Source organism: Lynx rufus, unplaced genomic scaffold, assembly GCF_022079265.1.
Source record: "Lynx rufus isolate CCGP_SWC_20201006 ecotype Redwood Valley unplaced genomic scaffold, mLynRuf1.p SCAF_13, whole genome shotgun sequence".
In the NCBI taxonomy this organism is placed as follows: Eukaryota; Metazoa; Chordata; class Mammalia; order Carnivora; family Felidae; genus Lynx; species Lynx rufus.
The window spans coordinates 3,734,479-3,752,864 of NW_025814827.1; positions in this window are offsets into that span (position 1 = coordinate 3,734,479).

The window sequence follows — 18,386 nt, forward strand, 5'->3', positions numbered from 1 at the left end:
TTGCTGTGCAAAAGCTTTTTATTTTAGTGTAGTCCTAATAGTTTAATTTTGCTTTTTTTCCCTTGCCTGAGGAGACATATCTAGCAAAATGTTTCTATGGCCGATGTCAAAGAAATTACTGCCTGTGTTTTCTTCTCGAAATTTTACGGTTTCAGGTCTCACATGTAGGTGCTTAATCTATTTTGAGTTTATTTTGTATATGGTGTAAAAAAGTGGTCCAGTTTCATTCTTTTCTTTTTTTTTCTTTTTTTTAAAAAATTTTTTTTAATGTTTATTTTTATTTTTGAGACAGGGAGAGACAGCATGAACAGGGGAGGGTCAGAGAGAGAGGGAGACACAGAATCTGAAACAGGCTCCAGGCTCTGAGCTGTCAGCACAGAGCCTGACGTGGGGCTTGAACTCGCAGACCACGAGATCATGACCTGAGCCGAAGTCGGATGCTTAACCGACTGAGCCACCCAGGCGCCCCAAGTTTTTTTTTAAATTTTTTTTTAATGTTTATTTTTATTTTTGAGACAGGGAGAGACAGCACAGTTTCATTCTTTTCATGTAGCTGTCCAGTTTCCCAACACCATTTATTGAAGAGACTATCTTTTTCCCATTGCATATTCTTGTCTCCTTTGTCATAGATGAATTGACTACAAAAGAGTGGGTGTATTTCTGGGTTCTCCATTCTGTTCCATTAATACCTATGTGTTTATTTTTGTGCCAGCACCATACTGTTTTGATTATGATACCTTTGTAGTATATCTTTAAAATCTGGAAGTGTGATACTTTCAGCTTTGTTCTTCATTCTCAAGATTACTTTGGGGTCTTTTAATTGTTTTATTTCTGTGAAAAATGCTGTTGGTATTTTGTTAGGGATCACATTAAATCTGTAGATTGCTGGGGCGCCTGGGTGGCTCAGTCGGTTGGGCGGCCGACTTCAGCTCAGGTCAAGATCTCGCGGTCCGTGAGTTCGAGCCCCGCGTCGGGCTCTGTGCTGACAGCTCGGAGCCTGGAGCCTGTTTCGGATTCTGTGTCTCCCTCTCTCTCTCTGACCCTCCCCCGTTCATGCTCTGTCTCTCTCTATCTCAAAAATAAATAAATGTAAAAAAAAAATCTGTAGATTGCTTTGTGTAATATGGACATATTTGACAATACTAAAATTTTGACAATATTAATTCTTCTAATCCATGAGCATGGAATATCTTCTATTTGTGTCATCTTTAATTTCTTTCATCAGTGTTTTATAGTTTTCAGGTTTTTCACCCCTTTGGTTAAATTTATTCCTAGGTATTTTATTCTCCTTGATGCACTCGTAAATGAGATTTTTTAAATTATTTATTTATCTAATTTAATTTATTTATTTGAGAGAGAGAGAGAGAGAGAGCGAGCAGGGGAGAGGGAATAGGCTCCACACTCAGCATGGATCCCACAACCCTGGGATCATGACCCAAGCCAAAATCAAGAGTCAGATGCTCAACCAACTGAGCTGCCCAGGTACCCCAGGATTTTTTTCTTAGTTTCTCTTTCTGCTACTTCATTATTAGTATATAGAGGTATATTAATTTTTTATGCTGTGACATTTTTTTAATCAGTTCTAACAATTTTTTGATGGAGTCTTTAGGGTTTTGTCTACATAGTATCTATATTTAGTATATTATCTATGTATAGTGTTGTGTCATCTGAAATAGTGGGAGTTTTACCTCTTCCTTATCAATTTGAATGTCTTTTATTTCTTTTTCTTTTTTTTTTTTTTTTTTAATTTTTTTTTTCAACGTTTATTTTATTTTTGGGACAGAGAGAGACAGAGCATGAACGGGGGAGGGGCAGAGAGAGAGGGAGACACAGAATCGGAAACAGGCTCCAGGCTCTGAGCCATCAGCCCAGAGCCTGACGCGGGGCTCGAACTCCCGGACCGCGAGATCGTGACCTGGCTGAAGTCGGACGCTTAACCGACTGCGCCACCCAGGCGCCCCTTATTTCTTTTTCTTATCTGATTGCTGTGGCTAGGGCTTCCAGTACTATGTTGAATAAAAGTGATGAGAATGGACATCCTTGTCTTTTTCCTGATCTTAGAGAAAAAGCTGTTTTTTTTACTGGGTATGATGTTAGCTGTGGGCTTTTCATATTTCGCCTTTAATAGGTTGCAGTATATTCCCTCAAAACCTAATTTGTTGAGAGTTTTTATCATGAATGGACATTGTACTTTGTCAAATGCTTTTTCTGCATCTATTGAAATGATCTTTGTCCTTTCTCTTGTTAATATGATGTATCACATGGATTGATTTGTGAATGTTGAATCACCCTTGTATCTCTGGAATAAGTCCACTTGATGGTGGCAAATGACTTTTTTAAAACTGTATTGTTGAATTCAGTTTGCTAATATTTTGTTGAGGAATTTTGTATCTATGTTCATCAGAGATATTGGTCTGTAGTTATCTTTTTCTGTAGTGTCTTTGTCTGATTTTGGTATCAGAGTAATGCTGGTAAGTAAGGCCTCGTAGAACAAATTTGGACCACAATTTTCCACCTGACTGCAAGATGTTCACTTCAGACCTAAAGGCAATTTAGGACCACTGCTTTCCTTCCTCTTCTATTTTTTTTTTTTTTTTTTTGGAATAGTTTGAGAAGAATAGGTATTATCCCTCTTTAAATGTTTGGTAGAATTCACTTGTGAATCCATCTGGTCCTGGACTTTTGTTGGGAGTTTTTAAAAATTATTGATTCAATTTCATTATTAGGAATTAATCTGCTCAAATTTTCTATTTCTTCCTGATTCACTTTTTGTAGTTTATATGTTTCTGGGTATTTATCCATTTCTTCTAAGTTGTCCAACTTGTTGGTATGTAATTTTTCATAATATTCTCATAATATTTTGTATTTCCATGGTATCAGTTGTTATTTACCCTCCTTCATTTATGATTTTATTTATTTGCGTCCTCTAATTTTTATTGATTGATTGATTGATTGATTGATGTGTTTATTTTTGAAGGAGAGAGAGAGACAGAGCATGAGCAGGGAATGGGCAGAGAAAGAGGGAGACAGAATCTGAAGCAGGCTTCAGGCTCTGAGCTGTCAGCACAGAGCCCGACACAGGGCTCAAACCCACGAGCTGTGAGATTCTGACCTGACCCAAAGTCGGATGCTTAACTGATTGAACCACTCAGGCACCCCTCGAATCCTCTATTTTTTTTCCTTGATGAGTCTGTCTAAAGATTTATCAATTTTGGTGATCTCTTCAAAGAACCAGCTCCTGGTTTTAGTAGTCTTTTCTTGTTTTAGCTTCTGTTGCATTTATTTTTCTCTAATCTTTATTATTTCCTTTCTTCTATGGGCTTTGAGTTTTATTTTTTCTTCATTTTCTTGTTCCTTAAGGAGTAAGGTTAGGTTGTTTATTTGAGATTTTTCTTTTTTCTTGAAGCACACTTGTGTTGCTATAAACTTCCCCCTTAGAACTGCTTTTACTGCATCCCAAAGATTTTGGACCATTGTGTTTTTTTGTTTTTGTTTTTGTTTTTAAAATTTTTTAATGTTTTTTTTTATTTATTTTTGAGACAGAGAGAGACAGAGCATGAATGGGGGAGGGTCAGAGAGAGAGGGAGACACAGAATCTGAAGCAGGCTCCAGGCTCTGAGCTGTCAGCACAGAGCCTGACGCGGGGCTCGAACTCACGACCGTGAGATCATGACCTGAGCCGAAGTCAGATGCTCAACCGACTGAGCCACCCAGGTATCCCATGGACCATTGTGTTTTTAATTTTCATTTGTCTCATGTATTTTTTAATTTCCTCTGTGATTTTTTTGGATAACCCATTCATTGTTTAGTAACCTGTTATTTAGCCTCAATGTATTTGTATTCTTTCTAGATTCTTTATTGTGATTGATTTCTAATTCTTTACATTGTGATTAGAAAAGATGCATGGTATGACTTCAATCTTCTTGAATTTATTGATATTTATTTATTTTATTTGTGTGTGTGTGTGTGTGTGTGTGGCCTAACATGTGATCTACTCTGGAGAATGTTCCATGTGCATTTGAAAAGAATATGTACTCCTCTGGTTATTGGAAGGAATGTTCTATATATATCTGTTAGGTCCATCTTGTCTCTATCCATTGTTGCAAGTAGGGTGTTAAAGTTCCTATTATTACTGTATTACTTATTGTGTTGTTAACTTCTTCCTTTAAGTTTTTAATAGTTGCTTTATGTATTTAAGTACTCCCATGTTGAGTGCATAGATATTTACAATTGTTATATCCTTTGGATTATTACCTTAGTGTTATAGAGTGTCCTTGTTTCTTGCTATAATTTTTGCTTAAAGTGTACCTTATCTGATATAGTATTTCTTTTTTTTTTTTAATGTGTATTTATTTTTGAGACAGAGAGAGACAGAGCATGAATGGGGGAGGGTCAGAGAGAGAGGGAGACACAGAATCCGAAACAGGCTCCAGGCTCTGAGCTATCAGCACAGAGCCCGACGCGGGGCTCGAACTCACGGACCGTGAGATCATGACCTGAGCCGAAGTTGGACGCTCAACCGACTAAGCCACCCAGGTGCCCCTCTGATATAGTATTTCTATCCCAGCTTTCTTTTTCTTCTATTTGTATGTTAAATGTTTTTCCATCCCTTCACTTTCAATATGCATGCCTTTAGGTCTGAAGTGAGCCTCTTATAGGCAGCATATAGATGGGTCTTGCTTTTTTATCCATTCAGTCATCCTATGGTTTTTTGATTGAAGCATTTAGTCCATTTGCATTTAAGAAATTATTGATAGGCATATACTTATTGCCATTTTGTTATTTGTTTTACAGTTCTTTCTTCTTCTGTTGTTCTCTTCCATTGTGGTTTGATGGCTTTCTATATTGTTATGCTTGTATTCCTTTCTTTGTGTGTGTGTATATCTATTACAGGTTTTTGATTCATACATTAAGTTCATATATAACAGCTTGTGCTTATAGCCATCTAGTTGATGGTCACTTAAGGTTGAACATATTCTAAAGGCACTAGATTTTACTCCCCCCCCACCACGTTTTATCTGTCTGATGTCATATTTTACATCATTTTATTTTGTGAATCAGTTGACTGATTTTTGTCAATGCAATTGATTTTACTGCTTCTGTGTTTTAACCTCCATACTGTTTTTTGTTTGTTTGTTTGTTTGTATTTAAAATTTTTTATTTTAAAGAAAGAGAGAGAAAGAGAGTGTGTGAGCAGAGGAGAGGGGCAGAGAGAGATAGAGAGAACCTCAAGCAGGCTCCATTCTCAGTATGGAGCCCAACATGGGACTCGATCCCATGACCCAGGGATCATAACCTGAGCTGAAATCAAGAGTTGGACTCTCAAATGACTGAGCCACCCAGGTGCCGCTCCATACTGGTTTTATAAGTGATTAATCTATTACTTTTATATATGTTTGCATTTACCTGTGACATTTTTTCCTTTCATAATTTCCTTACTTCTAGTTATGGCCTTTTTTCCCCCCCACTCAAAGAATTCCTTTCAATGTTTCTTTTTTTTTTTTTAATTTTTTTTCAACGTTTATTTATTTTTGGGACAGAGAGAGACAGAGCATGAACGGGGGAGGGGCAGAGAGAGAGGGAGACACAGAATTGGAAACAGGCTCCAGGCTCCGAGCCATCAGCCCAGAGCCTGACGCGGGGCTCGAACTCACGGACCGCGAGATCGTGACCTGGCTGAAGTCGGACGCTTAACCGACTGCGCCACCCAGGCGCCCCTCAATGTTTCTTACAAGACTAGTTTACTAGTGGGGCACCTGGGTGGCTCAGTCGGTCAGGGGTCCGACTTTGGCTCAGGTCATAACTTCTCAGTTCAGGAGTTCAAACTCCATGTCGGGCTCTGTGCCGACAGCTCAGAGCCTGGAGACTGCTTTGGATTCTGTGTCTCCCTCTCTCTCTCTGTCCCTCCCTCCCTGACTTGAGCTGTCTCTTTGTCTCAGAAATAAACATTAAAAAAAAAAAAAACTAGTTTGGTAGTGATAAACTCCTCTAACTTTTGTTTGTCTGGGAAACTCTTTATCTCTCCTATTCTAAATGATAACCTTGCCAGATAGAGTATTCTGCTTTTCTTTCTTTCTTTTTTTTTTTTTTTTTTTTTGCTGGTTTTTCCTTTCAGCACTTTGAATATATCATGCCATTCCCTTCTGGCCTGCAAAATTTCTGCTGAAAAAAACAGCTGATAGCCTCTTATGGGGTTTTCCTTGTATGTAACTCTTTTCCTGCTTTTAAAATTCTCTCTTTTTTTCACTACTTTTTGCCATTTCAATTATTGTATGACTTGATGTGGACCTCTTTGGGTTAATTTTGGTGGGAGCTCGCTGTACTTCCTGGATCTGGATGTCTGTTTCTTTTCCCAGATTAGAGAATTTTTTCAGTTGTTATTTCTTCAAACAAATTTTATGCCCCCTTTTCTCTCTGTTCTTCCTCCGGTATCCCTATAATGTTAATGCTATTGTGCTTGATAATGTTGTTGAGTTCTCTCTTTTTTTTTTTTTTTTAACGTTTACTTATTTTTGAGACAGAGACAGAGCATGAATGGGGGAGGGTCAGAGAGAGAGAGGGAGACACAGAATCCGAAACAGGCTCCAGGCTCTGAGCTGTCAGCACAGAGCCCGATGCGGGGCTCGAACTCACGGACTGTGAGATCATGACCTGAGCTGAAGTCAGACACTCAACCGACTGAGCCACCCAGGCGCCCCATGTTGCTGAGTTCTTTTAACCTATTCTTACTTTTTATTATTATTTCCAAAGATTTTTTTTTTTTAAAAGCCACTTACATTGGTGGAAAGTCAAGTTAATAGTGGACTTTGCATCAGTAACATTACACTCTAAAAGAAAATGAAGCGACGTTTCAATAGTTCGGAGGGAAAATTATTTTCAAGTTAGAACTGTATACTCACTCATACTGTGGAACTATCAGTCAAGTATGAAAACAAAATAAAGACATTTTAGATATGCAAAGACTAAGAACATTAACCTCCTATATACTTTTTAGGAGGTAGAATCTTGAGGATATAATGAAATAAAATGCAGGTAAAAACCATGGAAGAGGAAGATGTTGGATTCTTAAAAAAAATTTTTTTTTTCAACGTTTATTTATTTTTGGGACAGAGAGAGACAGAGCATGAACGGGAGAGGGGCAGAGAGAGAGGGAGACACAGAATCGGAAACAGGCTCCAGGCTCTGAGCCATCAGCCCAGAGCCCGACGCGGGGCTCGAACTCACGGACCGCGAGATCGTGACCTGGCTGAAGTCGGACGCTCAACCGACTGCGCCACCCAGGCGCCCCAAGATGTTGGATTCTTGACGTATTTTCTAAAAATACAACTAATGGCAGCTTAAATAAATGTGGGGTTTTTTTCCACATAAAAAATCTGGTGGGGGCATTTAATGGCTGCTTTAGGAGCTCCTGGGTGTCATTAGGTTCTAAACTTCTTTTTTAGTTCTACCAACTCTGACATTTGATCTTCATCTTCCCTGTAACAAGATGGCTGCAGTAGCTCCAAACATCACATCTCCATTCCCATGGAAAAGAAGGAAGAAGCAAATGTAAAAGCCAAATCTATTCCCATCAAAAATATTTTCCTGAGGACCCAGTCAGAAATTTTCATTTATATCTCATTAGCTAGAATTAAATGGATCATATGGCCAGCCACCCCTAGCTGAAAAAGAACCTAAAGAGAAAAAGCATTTTTTTTTTTTTAGGCTGGCTTAGAAAAGCATTTTTAAGGTATATTCCCCTTCCTTTCCTAAAGAAAAAAAAAAGTGAGGTTCTCATGGTAATAAAAAAAAGGAGAAAAATTATTGGGCAGTCAGCCAACAATGCTTACCACATAAAACATAATTTTGGCTCTACAAAGCAAGAAGGGCTTAAGCAGTAAGGAAAAAGAAAATCCAGATGTAGTGATTCCAGAATTAGTTGATTCATTAACTCTGTGACACCACCTGGAGGCTAGATTCTTTTCGTATCTCTGCTCTGCCATTTCTTAGTGTTGGCTTCAGCTTCAAGCTGATAGCAAGATGGCTGTCACAATTTCAGTGTAAAAGCTACATATGGCACGTCCAGAAGAAGAAAAAAGACTGTTTTCTGTATTTTTTCCCCTCAAAGAAACAAGAAAATCTTTCCCAGAAGCCCCTTCGCTAATTTATCCTCATGTCTTATTAGCCACAATTGAGTCACATTTCTGAGCCAATCACTAGCAAAGTGAATGGGATCATCATTGTTGACCTAGACTAATCATCTCAGTGGAATGTGAATGGAGGAATCAAGCAGTGTTCACTACAATACTTCCTATTGTGCTCACCAGGGGAAAGAAGTCTCACTAAGACCACATTGTTACAGATCTAGAAGCCAATCATTTCATATTAGGATAACATACCAGAAGAATCCAACAAGAATGTCTTTCAGAGGAAGCATAGAATAGATTTCAAGCAAAAGTAGTAGGAAAGAATCTGAAAGAGCTTAGTGGTATGGTCATATTAGTTTTCTCAACAACAGAGGAAGATAATTAGAAATTCTAGGGAAGAACGTGTACAAAAAAGTCATCATTCAAATGGGAAGCAAAAGAGAACCCATTTGACCTGGGTCTCTTTCAAGTATCACAGGTTCATATCAGTGATCTTGTAAAGAAGGAAATGTGAGTTGATCACACAGCACAGGACTGCAATCACTGAAAGAAGGGAAACAAACGTGTGAGTCCTAAAATTGCCCCAGCTCGGGGCACCTGGGTGGCTCTGTGGGTTAACTGTCTGACTTTAGCTCAGGTCATGATCTCAGGGTTTATGAGTTCAAGCCCCACATCAGGCTTCACAGAGACTGCTTGAGATTCTTTTTCTTTCTCAAAATTTCTCAAACAGAATCAGTCTATCTAAGTTGAGGAGACAGAGATTGGAATTTGGAGAGACAGGTGGCTAGAATTTGTGAGGCACCATCTTGGAAGGGAGGCAGCTACACACACAGAAAGCTCTGGAGATCTGCAGAAGGATCCTAGAGACGAATCTTTGGCTGAATGATGATCTGAACATGTTTGTGGTGAACCTCCAGGAGGCTGGGGAAGGAACCACTAGAAAGCAGTAGGTCAAACAATTCCTGGAACTCATACTCAGTTGGGACTGGTTTTTGTTCCCAACAGCCAGAGTGAAGAGAGTTTGTAATATATGGGACATCCTAAGAAGGGGGGCCCCCAATACAGGGCCTGATTAAACCAAGAGATGTTGCTCTCATGTCATAACAACATGGAAAAGCAAGCCTCAAAATGATCAAGCTGATCCACAATAACTTAACTGGATGCCAGAACAAAGCCCCACACTCTTTAAAGAAATACAGCAAGATGCAACATAAAACGAGGTAAATTTTACCATGTAGAGCATGCATAAAAAACCACCAGGCATGTATATAAGCAAGGAAAATATGGCACATAGCTAAGTGAAAAACTGATCAACAGAAACAAACCCAGAAGCAACAGAGTAGCTATTTTATATACACTCAAAATTGAAAGGAAAACATAAAAATAATGAGGAGACAAATTAAAGATATAAAAAGGCCCAAATGGAATTTTTAAAGATAAAAAACAATGATCTGAGGTGAAATTTATATAAGATTGGATTAAGAGCAGATTAAACCCTGCAGTGAAAAAGAGACCAGTGAATGTAAAGACATGGCAAACAAAAACTCCAAAATGAAGCACACAGAGGAAAAAAAAAAAAAAAAAGACTAAAAAAATTAGCAGAACTTAGTGATCCTATGAGATACTTAAAAAAAATTTTTTTTAATGTTTATTTTTGAGACAGAGAGAGACAGAGCATGAACGGGGGAGGGTCAGAGAGAGGGAGACACAGAATCTGAAACAAGCTCCATGCTCTGAGCCATCAGCACAGAGCCCGATGTGGGGCTCGAACTCACGGACCGCGAGATCATGACCTGAGCCGAAGTTGGCCGCTTAACCGACTGAGCCACCCAGGCGCCCCCTCAAAAAATTTTTTTAACGTTTATTCATTTTTGAGAGACAGAATAGAGCGTGAGTGGGGGAGGGTCAGAGAGAGAGAGGGAGACACAGAATCCCAAGCAGGGTCCAGGCTCCGAGCTGTCAGCACAGAGCCTGACTGGGGGCTCAAACCCACCGACCCCAGATGATGACCTGAGCCTAAGTCAGACACTCAACTGACTGAGCCACCCAGGCACTGACCCCACCCATGAGACACTTTTACATGATTTAAAATAAGTATTATCTGAGTTGCAGAAGAGGAGGAGGACAGAAACATATTAGAAGAAATAATAGCTAAAAGTTTTCCAAATCCAATGAACTTCAATGAAAGCTATAAATCTACAGATCCAATAAGCTCAATGAAGTCCAAGTAGATGAAACAGAAAGCAAAAAACTTCAAAATATATTATAATCAAATTTCTGGAAACACAGTGATAAAGAGAAAAATTTAATAGCTGCCAGAAAAAAAAAAAGACACGTGTTCAAAGGAACAAAGGCAAGAACTACAGTAGACCTCTCACCAGAAACTATGCAAACCAGAAGATATGCAATGGGATCTTTGAAGAATTGGGGAAAAAATCATCTGTCAACTTGGAATTCTTTTTTTTTTAATGTTTATTTATTTTTGAGAGAGAGAGAGAGAGAGAGCTCGTGTAAGCGGAGGAGGATCAGAGAGAGAGGGAGACACAGAATCCCAAGGAGACTCCAGGCTCTGAGCTGTCAGCACAGAGCCCAACGTGGGGCTCAAACTCCTGAACTGTGAGATCATGACCTGAGCTGAAGTCAGATGCTTAACTGACTGAGCCACTCAGATGCCCCTGGCTGGGTTTTAATCTATTTTATTACTATTTGTTTTCTATTTGACCCATTTTTTCCTTGTTAATTTTTTATCTTTCTTGCCTTCTTTTGGACTAATTGAATATATTTTAAGATTCCATTTTATTTTCACCATTTCTTATTAATTCTATCTCTTTTAGTTTTTACAAGTTGCTCTACTAAATCTTTAATGGATCACGGTTTTCTTCCAAACAATATTATATCACTTCATACAAAGTGTAAGAACCTTAAAACAGTATACTCCCCTTTCCCCATTCATGCCTTTTTTTAATTGTCATACATTTTACATTCTACATAATAAACCTAATAATACGTTGCTATTATTTTTGTTTTAAACAGTCAATTATCTTTCAAAATATTTTAAAATGAGGGGCACCTTGGTGCCTCAGTTGGTTAAGCCTCCAACTTCAGCTCAGGTCATGTTCTCGCCATTTGTGAGTTCAAGCCGCACGTCGGGCTCTGTGCTGACAGCTCAGAGCCTGGAGCCTGCTTTAGATTCTGTGTCTCCCTCTCTCTCTGCCCCTCCCCCGTTCATGCTCTGTCTCTCTCTGTCCCAAAAATAAATAAACGTTGAAAAAAAAAATTTAAAAAAAAAACTTCTTCTTTTCAAAAGACACTACTTTGGAAATGAAAAAGCAGGGCACAGAATGGAAGAAAATATTTGTAAAACATATTTGGTATTTATATTTAGAATATATAAAAAATCTTACAACTCAATAGTGAGACAAACAGCCCAAATAAAATTGGGCAAAAGATGTTCATAGACATTTCACCAAAGAAGATACCTGGATTGCCAATAAGTTCATAAAAAGATACCATTAATCATTAGAGAAATCCAAATTAAAATCACAATGGTATGCCACATACCTATTAGAATGACTAAAATTAAAAAAACTGACTTTGCCAAGGGTTGGTGTGGGAGAACTCAAAGCCTCAAACACTGCCAGGAATGTAATGGCATAACCCCCTTTGGAAAACAGTTTGGCAGTTTCTTAAGTTAATCGTACGCTACCATTTGATTCAGTCATTCCACACCTAGGTATTTACCCGAGAGAAATGAAAGCATGTGTCCGCACAAAGTCTTGTACAAGATTGCTCATGCAGCTTTATTTGTGACAGGCATTACCTAGAAACAACCCAAAGATCCATCAACAGGTGAATGGATAGAACAATTGTGACATATCCGTGCAATGAAACACTCCTCACAGTAAAACAGATTAAACTATTGACACACACAGCGTGAACGAACCTGAAAGAAGCTGTCAAAGATAATACATATTATGATTCCATTTATATAAAACTCAAGAAGAAGCAAACTTATAGTGACAGGGAGCAGATCGGTGGTTGCCCAGGGGTAGCTGGAGAGAAGTGGGGAGAGGGACTATAAAGGAAAAAGTGGAAACTTCTGGGAGTGAAATGAATGGTGATGATTTCACAGGTATATAAATATGTCGAAACTTATCAGACTGCACCCTTTAAATATGTGCAGTTCATTGTCTATTAATTATACCTCAATAAAACTGTTGATGACACTTATTGATTCTCTCCTTTGTGCTATTAACTGTGCCAGAACCCAAAGTAATGTCCCTCCTTGAGGAGCTCATAGTGAAGAGGGAACATTGCCCTTTCTTCCTTTCCTTTCTTTCTCTCTTTCTCTTTCTTTCTTTCTTTCTTTCTTTCTTTCTTTCTTTCTTTCTTTCTTTCTTTCTTTCTTTCATCAGCTTCATCCTCCCTCTGCAGATTGGCTTCCTGAAAATGGCAGGACTCCTGGCCACTGACACCTCAGTTCCCACATCTCATAGCTTATATCCCTGAGCAGAGAGAGACTGGCCAGCTTTCCTAAATTATAATCCATAAATTTCCTAGGGCTTCTGGGTAGCCTGTCTGGAGTCTTGCCTCCTCCTTTGAATCAAACAGGGAAAAAGGGTCTTGCAAGAATGGAATGGTCCCATTAGACCCACGTGGATCAGAGCATTTCTCAGGAAAAAAAAAAGACACTGCAGTACAGCTTTAATCAGTCATTAACATGGAAACAACAGAAATGAGTTTCCCATCTGTGGGAAGATCAGGGACCTGGAGAACATCTTGAGCATTCTGGCACTAGCCACAGTTAGCAGAGTGCATCCCTTTAAAAACCAGAACCTATTGACCCTCTTTAAAACCCCACATGGGCCAACTGGACTGATTTCTTTCTTTTTTTTTTTTTTTTTTGCCAGAAAATTATTTTCCTATGGACCTTCACAGATGAAAGTTATCATGTCAGGCTTATGGCTCTGTCAACTAAAGGAGGAAATACTTCTCTGCTGTGCCCTGTGCAGAGACAGGTCTCAAAGTGTGGTTTGCAAACCAAGAGCATTGGCATTACCTAGAAGCTTGTTAGAAATGCAAATTTTCAGCCTCCACCCCTACTGAATCAGAATTTCTAGGGGTAAATGTCACGAGGAAAACAGCTATTTTGAGTTTCATTTTATGGTATGACAACCCTGCTCACGACGAGTCTGGACATTTTGATAAGGAACCAAGGTTAGGATTTCCACCACAAGCTCCTGCTTTGCTCTTCCAGAGGCATCTTTTACACTAACCACACAGTGTGCAGCCTGCAAAAAGTTAGTGACCTCCACCCCAACCACCTTATAAATAATAGGGGTTTGCTGCCCTTCTCTCTTTTATTTTGTATGCTCCTGACTGAGAGAGAGGACTGGCTCATTGCACACCTCCTCATCCCCATTTCTGGGATCTGTAAGCAATAAATCGTGTGACTTTATTTTCTTTGTGTGAATGTATTAAAATAGTGCCTTCAATCAAAATGACCCTTGGAGTTTTCACTTCCCCAAAGTGGGAGCCCAGCTGCTCAGGGTGGCTTGTGCCTCCTAATTCAGCAGATCATAATCTTTAGATTCTTAATTTAATACACCAGCTACAGGTCCCCCAATACAGTGGGGCCAATAAATCTGTTTTTGAACAGCCTTCTTTGTCATTCTGCTATGTGCCTAATTTTTTAAAAAAGATTGAATTTGAGCACTTGTTCTCAATTTTAGCTGCACATTGGAATCACCTTGGGAGTCTTAAAAATACACTGATGCTTGGGTCCTTCCTCCAGAGAGTCTGGTTTAATTGTTGTGGTCTAGGGATTGGGAATTTTTAAAGTTCCCAGGTGACCTAAAGTGCCTCCAAATTTGAGAAGCCGTGCATTACAGCACATTAGAATGCATTACATGGCCACACATGCTGGGCCCCACCCCAAATCAAACAAGCCTGAATCTCTGGGGCTGGGACTGGATATTAGCAAGTATATATCTATACATAGGCGTTGGGGTTTCTCCAGGCTCCTGTGATGATTCTAATGTGTGGTCAGGGCAGAGAACTACTTCATTATTGTAACACTCCTAACCTCCTGTTACTTGCTTTTCCCCATGGGCTCAGGAGTGAGTTTTCTGGTGGGTAAGCGTGGGAGAAGGATGTGAGCAAGCCTGGGACCTGCCACCCCCAGAGAGGTGTTTGTCTGTATCTCCATGGTGCCCCATGTTTTCCAGTGGCAGTGGGAGAATTGTGATTTTTTTCACATTGCTGGTGTCTCTGCCTGGATAGTCTGCCAAATTTAGGGGCAAAGTTTTAACAGGTGTGTTAGCAGGCTAATCCACATTCTCCAACGTCACTTTGGAGATAAAATATCCCCCTTATATAGGTGATGTTGGAGAATGTGGATTAGCCTGTTAGCCAAGTAAGCTTGTTAACATTTTGCCCCTGAATTTGGCCAAAGTTTTTTTTTTTTTTTTTTTTTTTTGAGAGTGAGAGAGAAACACAGAGAGAGAGCGAGGGTGGGCAACTGAGCAAGGGGCAGAGAGAGAGGGAGAGAGAGAGTCCTACAAGGGTCAGAGGGAGAGAGAGAAAGAGGGAGGGAGAGGGAGAGAAGTGGGCCTCACTCAAGGCAGAGCTTGTGTTCACCCGGGATGGGGCTTGAGCTCAGCTGATTCAGGCTCAAGCTCACCTGAAGCAGGGCTCCAGCTCACCGGATGTGGGACTCCAACTCACGAACTGTGAGATCATGACCTGAGCTGAAGTCAGATGCTTAACAGACCGAGCCACTTAGGTGCTGTTGGCCGACTTAATCCAGTCAACATTTGACTCCTATGTCTTTCAATTGTTTCCAAATTTGAGCAGGAATTAAAAGAAGGTTCTGTATTGATTAGTCCCTAGAACCCCATCTGTAACACCAGGGAGAGCCTAACTTGGCTGTTGAGTTGCCCTGCCCCATCAGAGTAGAGATGGTACCCAAGGTACTTTCTGAAGAAATCATGGGCACACCAAACTCCTCACCAGGAGATGAGCCAATCTTATTCTAACCTCAGCAGATCTTGCCCAAAGACCTTGCTTTGTCATCAGAAAAGACTCAGGCTGTCTGAAGAGGGTCATTTTAGGAGACTGAGATTGTCTTTCTCAGGCTAGTGACTCAGCCACCCTAAGCACATTCCTTTTGGAGTACAAAGGACTTGGGTTCAGATTCTATTTGGTTTTATTACTTGCCAGCTGGGGACCTTGAACAAGATATTCTCCTTTTTGAGACTCAGTTATCTTGTGTATGACATAGAGTTTTGATAACCAAGTGAAATAATGAGATAATGAATGTGAAAATGCTTTGTAATCTGTGAAAAGCTGTGAAATATAAGAGGTTGTTACAATGAGCTCATATTCTAGATGGGGAGATTAGATGTGGAGAGATGTATTAAATGAACCCATCATGGAAGACTTGATAAGAGTTTTCAATGGTAGAGATACCTTATAGGTTTCTGGAGGAGGGAAAATTGAGGGGTGGTCATCCAGCCTTGGAAATAACTAGAGTCTCCTTGTGCTGAGGGAAGACTGGACCCACCACACTGATCTCTGCCCTCTGTGCTTCATTCACTTTCCCCTTAGGGACAGCATACAAGGGCCTTAGGGGAGGACTCCTGCCCATTCATGTTCTAACCCAAGGAACAAATGGCCCTTCCCTTAATTCCCTGCAGCACAGTTGAGCCTGGAGAGGACAGCTAAACACTCTCTATGGAGAGATTTACTTTACTTCCAACCAAAGAGGCTCTGGACTAGGTTTTGTTAAAGGAGCCAAAATCTCAAATCCTTCACATGGTCCTCAAGGCCTTGCTGATCTGACCCCAGTGCCCTTCCTTCAACTTCGGCCTCTTTTTACACGCCCTCCCCCCTTGCTTTCTGAGTTCCAGGCACACTGGGCTTCTCTCTAGCCCTTGCTCCCTCCCACTTGGGACCCTTCACACTTGGAAGTTACACCCACTTGGAACACACTTCTTCTGCCTCTGCTTGTCCCCTATATACCTGGTTAACTCTTTTTTTTTAATTTTTTAATGTTTATTTTTGAGGGGGGGCATGTGTGAGCAGAGGAGGGGCGGGGGGGCACGGAATATGAAGCAGGCTCTGGGCTCTGAGCTGTCAGCACAGAGCCCAATGTGGGAGAGAGAGACAGGGGGGGGAGAGAGAGAGAATCCCCTAAGCGGGCTCCACGCTCAGTGTGGAACCCGAGTTGGACCCAATCCCACGACCCTGGGACCACAACCTGAGATGAAATCAAAAGCCAAACACTCAACCCACTGAGTCACCCAGAGGCCCCTTTGCACTAAGTAGGGATGATTTGAAGCTGATATCTGAAGGATAAGAAGCAGATGAGGTAAAGAGGATGGGTGATAAGCATTCTGGGCAAAGATCACAGAATGTGCTGTGGCCCCAAGGTGGGAAGGAGCAGAGCAATCATAAAGAACTGAAAGGGAGTATGGTGTGGGGTGAGGCTTGTGAGGCAAGGGGTGGGAAGCACTGAACCATTCACCTGCAAGGGACCATGTGGCTCTGGGCAATGCACATACCAGCAGTGACCAGAGTGAACTAAACAAATGAATAAACAAAACAAAACCTGGTAATGTCCTGGGCTGCATAAAACCCCAGGAATTTCATATTACCCCAGGAAGTAGGGAGGGAAGTTCACAATAAGTAAAATGGAATTTCTTGTCATCTCAGCTGAAAGGTGCTCAGAATGGGTTAAATTTGATTTAGAGAAATGAAGAAATGCTCATTTCCTGCACATGACCATTTGATTGCAAATTCATGCTTTTCCACGTAGGAAAGAGTAGGATTGCTGGGTGATGTCGAGTACCTATTTGAGGTTTGAGACCAGGAATTCAAAATGCAGTCATTGCAAAAATAAATAAATAAAATGAAGTCATTCAACCTGTTTGTGTGTTTTTTCTCTGGCGACATTCAGCTGCTCAGGTGCAGGTATGAAACCTCATCTCAGACTATAGTGCTTATTTAGGTAGATTGTGTGGTTTTTCCAGGAAAGTATGTTGGAGGTTGAGGTGGGTAAGGAAATGACTGTAATGATGAATCATGGACTCTAAGCTGGATCAGGAAGGAAGTGAAGAATGGACAAGAATTGGTGGGATTAATGGATTAGAGGTCTCACTCAATGAGGTTGAAGAATTATGGCAAATGGGGTCCTAGCACACAGAACTTTAAAGGAGAGGAGGTGGCACATGGAGAGTGAGGTATTATATTTTCATATTTCAAAGATGGGGCCCTTTTTTGGGTGATTAAAGTGTCAAAGGTTAGCTACTTGGAAAGAGTAGCTAAGTTGAGAGGGTTGTTAGAGGTGAGAAGGTCAAAGGGCTGAGAGGCCAGGATATTGACTAGAGCATCAACATGGATGTTGAACTCACCCATGGTGTTCAAGCATGGTGCTAGGAGTTGGAAGGGGCAGGGAAAAAGATTACGTGGGAGGTCAGAAGGTGACAACAATCAAGATGGTCAGGGTGGTATATCTGAATGGAGAGAACTTAACAAATGAGCAGAGGTCTTTGCAGGAGGTGTGGGGGGAAACCATTAGGAAGTTTAAAGTCAACTCTAGCAACACTACTATATTTTACTGGCATCCTTCCTATGGCCAATGAACCACACCAAACCAAACCACCAGATATATTTCAACTGGGAATGCTTTATTACAGGTCTTGCCACCAGGAAGCACTGTCAATACTGGAAAGCAGACCTCCAAGCAGTCCCTGGAGGCCAGGAAAGTGTGTCTCAGCCTGAGCACTGAGGACCCCTAGGGCTCTTGTGAGATATTGCAAGGAGCTCAGCCATCCTTCCCCACAGCTGCGCTTACCTGTAGGGAGATTTTAAGCATTAAGTAAATCTTAAAAACAACAACAACAACAAAAACCCCAAACAAATTCCTAAATTCCTTTTACTTCCTTTACTGAACTATTGGAAGGCTTTGGCTATCATTTATTTTTCCAATAAAAGAGATGTAAAAGCGCGGCTACTATCATGTAGGGTTTTACATTTTCTCCTGAGTGAAAGGAGTCCTCATAACTGCAGGTTTTGAGGGTTGATGGTAACACCGTACTTAATTTTTTTGTAAGTAGCATGATTTAGTGGGAAGAGTACAGGGCTGGAATTATAATTGTAGCAGCAGCAGCAGCACCAACAATAGTATTTATTATCATTATAATCAACATTTGAGTGTTTACATGCACCAGAAACTGATGTAAACATTGTATATAAATT